This window comes from Propithecus coquereli, unplaced genomic scaffold (genome assembly GCF_000956105.1).
Source record: "Propithecus coquereli isolate 6110/MARCELLA unplaced genomic scaffold, Pcoq_1.0 Scaffold213, whole genome shotgun sequence".
NCBI lineage: Eukaryota > Metazoa > Chordata > Mammalia > Primates > Indriidae > Propithecus > Propithecus coquereli.
In genome coordinates, this window is record NW_012146412.1 from 1803250 (window position 1) to 1810156 (window position 6907).

Below are 6907 nucleotides of genomic sequence, written 5' to 3' on the forward strand. Positions count from 1 at the left end.
AAAAACTGGAAATGGCTCAATGTTAAACAAGCGAATGAACAAACAGACTAATAAACCAACTAAAAATGGCAACTGGGGAAATAAGAAATCAGGAAGTAAACTGGTAGCAAATATCACAGATAAAATTCATATATATATATAAAGAACTAATAGAATAAAATAGAAAAGCACTAAGATTTCAATCTAGATATTGGCAATGAGCATGGACAGCTCCAAGTTGGATCCAGTTAGGAAACGAACATGAAAAATTTTAACCTCATTAATGCAGCTCAAGTGTCCCCAAGGTTTCTAGTTTTGGGGTCATCACTTTTTTTTCATTCTGAGTAAAATCACTCAAGTCCCCACCCCATGTGGTTACAGGAAAGTGGTTCCTCCTGAGGATTTCAGAGGAAGCTAAGTTTTCTGGCTGCCTCTCACATTCTCTGTTCTGGACTACTTCTTCTGGTGCTCCCCATCACTCTGCACTGGCTCATGCTGCCTCGGGTGGCTGTTCCAGAGCTGTGTGATGGACTCCATCCTACCAAGACATGCTCACCCTTTGAATCCCCCAAGTAAACATGTATACAAGTGGATGACAAGCCTTAATAAAAATCCATCATTAAAGTTAATCAGTAAGGTCCTGAACAAGATGCTTTTGAGAGTCAGGAGACAGGAGTGCTACCTGTTATGATATAGTCACAGGCAAACCTACAAGGATGTTTATCTTTCTTTCAAGACAACTTGAAGTTCCAGCTACATCTTGGAACTTAATTTGATAAGAATTAATTCTAGATTTCTAGACTAGAAAAAGAAAGATGGGAAAATACGCTAAGGGAATTTCTAAGAAATGAGAACAAAATGACTAACTGCCAATGCAGGAGAAAAAATAAAAACTAAGAGCCTAAGTCTGGGGGGTCCACATCCATCTAATAGGTGTTCCAGAAAATAGAGAAAATAAAGGGACAGACATTATCAATACAATAAGACAGAGAAATCTCACTGAATCTCCTAACAGTGCCCAGCAAAATGAATGGTAAAAAGATCCAAACCAATGCGCTTTCTCTTGAAGTTTTAGAACAGCACAGACAACAATCCTAACGTTTTCCAGAGAGAGAGAGAAAAACAAAAAACAAAAACTATGTCACATACAAAGAATAAAAAATCAAAATGGCATTGCATGTCTCAATACAATACTAGAAGCTAGTATGGGAAAATTACTTGCAACTTAGAACTTTAAATTCAGCCAAACAGTCAAATATGAGGCATGGCATTCAAGTTCCCCCTCCAAATGAACCACCGGTGCATTCTTTCTCAGAAGACTACTGGAGGATGTGTTCCATTGTGACAGACAAAAATCAAGAAAGAATGTGCTCCGCACTCCGGGAAACAAGAGATCTAACAGAGGAGAGAGGAACAAGGACTTTCCCCACGGCAGCAACTGAAAAGCTGCCGGCTCTGCAGGGGCTGAGAGAGCAGTCAGTCCACACTGGGGCAAAGGACAGAGGTCATTTGAGAGGCAATAGTTCATCTGATAGATTTAATTATCGAAAAATCTGACTCGAGAGCTATTTGAGAATATGGGGGAAATCATCACAGATACATAGAAAACTAACAAAATAAAATACAAGCCTATCATTAACTAAAGGAAAACCAAAAAGTCTAATCACGGACTGTAATCATAGCGTGTAATGTAGTTTTTAGCTACACCCCAATATTACATAGATCATAATAATGTAAACAGTTGAACAACAATGTAACCAAAAGTACGAGAGAATTCATATGTAAATCCCTGCTAAAATAGTGTTCTTTTAAAAAGCGAACCATTGAGGCGGAGAGACCTACTCCATGTGTGCCCTGCAGGAGTTTTCCAGTGGAATCACCTCGCCGCACTACCTCCCTCTCCCTCCCCCTCAGATCTAGGTCCTCGCCCTCTTGCCCTCCTTCCAGGTCTGTTCTGGGACCTTGGCACAGTCGTGAGTCTTGGCCCAAGCGGCCCCAGCTTCGGGCCCAGAGGGGTGAAGGTAGCTCTCCTGTGAAGGTGGCTCTCGAGTGGAGTAGCGAGTCGGGGCTTCGGGGGTGGTGGGAGTCAGGCAAGAGGACGAGCTTCCACAGTACTGACAGCGAAGAAGAGCCTGCAGTACCGAGTGGACCACTGCTGAGCGCAGTGGAGAGTGCGCTACAGGCGGCAGCGAGAAGTGGGACCCCGCAGAGTGCGACCCGTGCTTGGGCCCGGAGAAGAGCGAGCTGTGGCTGTACATCAAGGAGCCCCCCAACGAAACGATCGTGACAAGAACGCAGGAGGATGTTCCTGGTGTGAAGGTGAATGTGTCTGGCCCGGACTCCTGCGCCATGTACCCTTCCCGCTGGACTTCGTGGCGGCCGACAACCACCCGCAGGTGAACTGGGAGTGGGGGCGGGCGCAAGGCCGAGGCACAGGGGCCCAGGTGGTCCGTCCATCCTGACCCGCCCACTCCGGGGCCACTGGATGAAGGCGCTTGTTGCCTTCAGCAAAGTCAAGCTCACCGGCAGGTGCGACGGAGGCCAGATCATGCAGAGCCCACACGGTGGGAGTCGGAGGTCCTCAGCGCAGGGTCCCCGGCCATTGCTTTCCTGAGACCCACTTAACAGCTGTGACAGCGTCTCAGAACGAGGAGATCACAGCCCTTAGAATTAAGCACAACCCATTAGCAAAAGCTAAAGGAAGGAAGCGGCCACAAAGACGTGATGGAAGACAGCGGAGACAGCCAGCAGCCTGGGCGCTGCCGGCGGAGGGGCTGGTCCCGGCAGCGGCGCCTCCGTCAGCCCACAGGCCCCTCTCGTCCCCTCCACGCGCGGCGGGAAAGGAACCGGCCCGGGGAGCCACAGTCCTCAGCCCGCCCCAGCCCTTAAGCTCGTGGGAGCGATTCTCCAGCCTACTCTGACAATCTGCACGTTTGTATTATACGCGCTGCAATCCCGGGACAACCGGCCCAGCCTAGGGACGCCTGCCCCCGGCAGCATGCTCCCGTGAACGACAGCGCCCCCCGTGGCCGTGAGCGAGGAGGCCAGTCGCTGCGGGCTGGCGGCCAGCAGGTGTGTGCAGCCTGCTGGGAGCGCAGTTCTTCCCAGGCTCCCGGTGCACTTGCACCCCGCACGCCCCTGTCGCAGCTCCCCCTCCTCAGGATGCCCGCTGCGTGAAGGGGCTGCTGCTGCCGCGGACATTCCCGACAGCCAGGTCCACGTCTTGGCCCAAGGAGCCTCATAGCTTCATGGGCATCTGCGTTATGCGCTTGTCTTAAAGCACGCAGTGACTTTTTGTTGTAGCAAGCAGCGTGGGTTGGACTGATCTGCCAGGCACAAAACGGCAGTCTCATGGGTCAAAGGAAGGAAACAGAGCCTCACTAACGTCACTGTGAAATAAGAATACCTGCTCTGCTACTTATCAAGAGCCCCACCACCCCCTGCTCACATCCGCAGTGCTGTCTTGAGTGGTTTGCAGGTGAACCCAAGCACTGAAAAGATGCAGTTGGTCCAGTTCCCCATGATTCACAGTCAAATTTTTTTTTGCCATGGTCTAGAAACTTTAAAAATTTATTTCTCATACAGCATGTAGGTGACTTTGGCACACCAGGATTTGTACAACTCCACTGCTTCTACTTTAGTGAAATAAAAGGGACTTTTAATTCTCTTTCTTGTTGCTTTGGAGTAGTTAGAATTGAGCTGTTAAGGTGGGAACAAAACCGTAGTTGAGGACAGCAGACTTAAGTTGAATTGGAAATTTGACTGCTCTGCCCACTACAATGTGTTTATTTTGAACATATGTAGTTAATCTCTTATCTTGTTAAACCTACAACTGTTTTATATTTTTCTTTTGACAAAGTAGCCAAAAATAATCAATAAAAATCATTTCCTGTGAAATAAAGGCAATATGCAAAAAAAAGTGAACCACTGAGTTAAAGAAATGCTTTCTTTTTAAAATCGGATATAAATGATACCAGATGCAGTGGTGTGCTGGTAAATAAATATTTAACAACAAATTCTCAAAAAAAAAAGGTTTCATAAATTAACATTTTCTCCATTTACTTTCACAAGTCTAGAAAATTAAAACAACAAATAAAATCCTAATTTATAGTGTTTGCCAATTTCATGGTATAAATTACTCCTACTACAGTCAATTTCAAGGTACCCATGGGACATCACTGAAGGTGGAGCTGGAAAGAAATGTGCAGTTACCATGATATAGTGTTTCCATGTTACAGACACGATAGACACAAATAAGCTCAAGAGCATAATAATAGCAAATGTACAGCAAAATCATTAGGAAGCGATGAGTTCTGAGTACTTACTACCTTTGTTTTAAATATAGTTTATGCCAGAGAAAGAAATAAAGGGCATCAGAATCAAAAAGGAGGAAGTCAAATTGTCCCTGTTTGCGGACAACATGATCTTACATATAGAAAAACCTAAAGACTCTACCAAAAAACTCTTGGAACTGACACATGAATTCAGTAAAGTTGCAGGATACAAAATTAATATACAAAAATCAGCAGCATTTCTATACATGAACAATGAGCTGGCTGAAAAAGAAATCAAGAAGGCAATCCCTTTTACAATAGCTACAACCAGCACCGCTCCCCCACCCCCCAAAAAAACCTAGGAATAAATTTGACCAAGGACCTCTATGAGGAAAACTACAAAACACTGGTGAAAAAAACAAGAGGATACAAACAAATGGAAAGACATCTTATGCTCATGGATCAGAAGAATTAATATTGTTAAAATGACAATACTATCCAAAACAATCTACAGATTTAATACAATCCCTATCAAAATACCAGTGATATTCTTCACAGAAATAGAAAAAAACTCTAAAATTTGTATGGAACCACAAAAGACCCCAAATAACCAAAGCAATCCTGAGCACAAAGAACAAAGTTGGAAGCATCACACTACCAGACCTCAAAATATATTACAAAGCTATAATAACCAAAACAGCACAGTTCTGTCATAGAAACAGACATATAAGCCAATGGAAGAGAATAGAGAATCCAGAAATTAATCCACATATATACAGCTAACTGATTTTTGACAAAGGTGCCAAGAACACTCGTTGGGGAAAGGAGAGCCTCTTCAATACTTGGTCCTGGGACTGGAGCCTCTTCAATACTTGGTGCTTCAATACTTGGATATGGATTATGCAGAAGAATGAAACTAGATTCCCACCTCTCATCCCATACAAAAATCAACTCAAAATGGATCAAAGACCTAAATGTAACACCTGAAATGATAAAACTACTAGAAGAAAACATGAGGGAAAAGCTTCAGGATGTTTGTCTGGGAAAAGATTTGATGAATAAGACTTCAAAAGCATAGGCAGCAAGCTGGACGCAGTGGCTCACGCCTCTAATCCTAGCACTCTGGGAGGCTGAGGCAGGAGGATCGCTTGAGGCCAGGAGTTTGAGACCAGTTTGAGCAAGAGCGAGACTCTGTCTCTACTAAAAATAGAAAAATTAGCCGGGTATGGTGGCATGCGCCTGTATTCCCAGCTACGTGGGAGGCTGAAGCAGGAGTATTGCTTGAGTCCAGGAGTTTGAGGTTGCAATGAGGTATAATGATGCCACTGCACTCCAGCTGGGGTGACAAAGCAAGACACTATCTCAAAAAAACAAAACAAAACAAAACTATAGGCCGCAAAAGCAAAAATAAACAAGTGGGATTATATCAAACTAAAAAGCTTCTGTACAGCAGAGGAAACAATCAGCAGAGTGAAATGACAACCTAAAGAAGGGGAGAAAACATTGGCAAACTACTCATCTGACAAGGGATTAATACACAGAATATATAAGTTCTCAAACATCTCAACAGCAAAAAACAATCTGACTAAAAAGTGGGCAAATGAGATGAACAGACATTTCTGAAAAGAAGTCACACAAATATATGAAAATAATACTCAACACCACTCATCATCAGGGAAATGCAATTCAAAACCACGATGAGGTGTCATCTTACCTCAGTTAGGATGGCTATTATAAAAAAACCCAAAAACTAAAAAATATTGATGAGGTTATGGAGAAAAGGGAACTCTTATACATTGGAAATGACAATGTAAACTAGCACGGCCACAATGGAGAACAATATGCAGGTTCCTCAAAAAACTGCAAACAGAACCACCACATGGTCCAGCAGGCCCACTGTGGGGTGTGTATCCAAAGGGAAGGAAATCAGTGTATCGAGGAGACGTCTGTACCTTCATGTTTGTTGCAGCACTGTTCACAATAGCCAAGACATGGAATCAACCCCGGTGTCCAACCACAGATGAATGGATAAAGAAAATGTGGTACATATACGCTGTGAAATACTATTCTTGTCATTCTTGGCAACATGGGTGGAGCTAGAGGACATCATGTTAAGTGACATGAGCCAGGAACAGAAAGTTTTGCATGTTTTGCGTGTTCTTATTCATCTGTGGAAGCTAAAAAAAGTTGATCTCATAGAAGTGAAAAGTAGAACAGAGGATACTGGAAGCTGGGAAGGGTAGGGAGAGATTTGTTAAAGGATACAAAATTACAGCTAGATAGGAGGAATAAATCATAGTGTTCTATACCATGGTAGGATGACTAGAGTTAACAATAATATACAGTTTCAAATAGCTAGAAGGAGAACATTGAATGTTCCTAACACAAAGAAATGATAAACGTTTGACATGATGAGTATGCTAATTACCCTGAGCTGATCACAGACATATATGTATTGAAACATCACTATGGACCCCATGAATATGCACAATTATAATCTTTCAATTAAAAAAGAAAATTAAATAGTTTGTTTAAAAGCAAGTAAATATAATTTAATTTTAAATTATGGCTGTTTTTGTCAACTGGCTCACAAAATTATTATTATTTTTTTTTTTGAGACAGAGTCTCACTCTTTTGCCCTGGCTAGAGTGAGT

At 43.2% G+C, this 6907-nt stretch overlaps 1 pseudogene; it reads left to right on the top strand.

Moving 5' to 3' along the window:
* Window positions 1-202: 202 nt before the first annotated feature.
* On the top strand, window positions 203-2441 carry LOC105810481 (annotated as a pseudogene).
* The last annotated feature ends 4466 nt before the right edge of the window (window positions 2442-6907 follow it).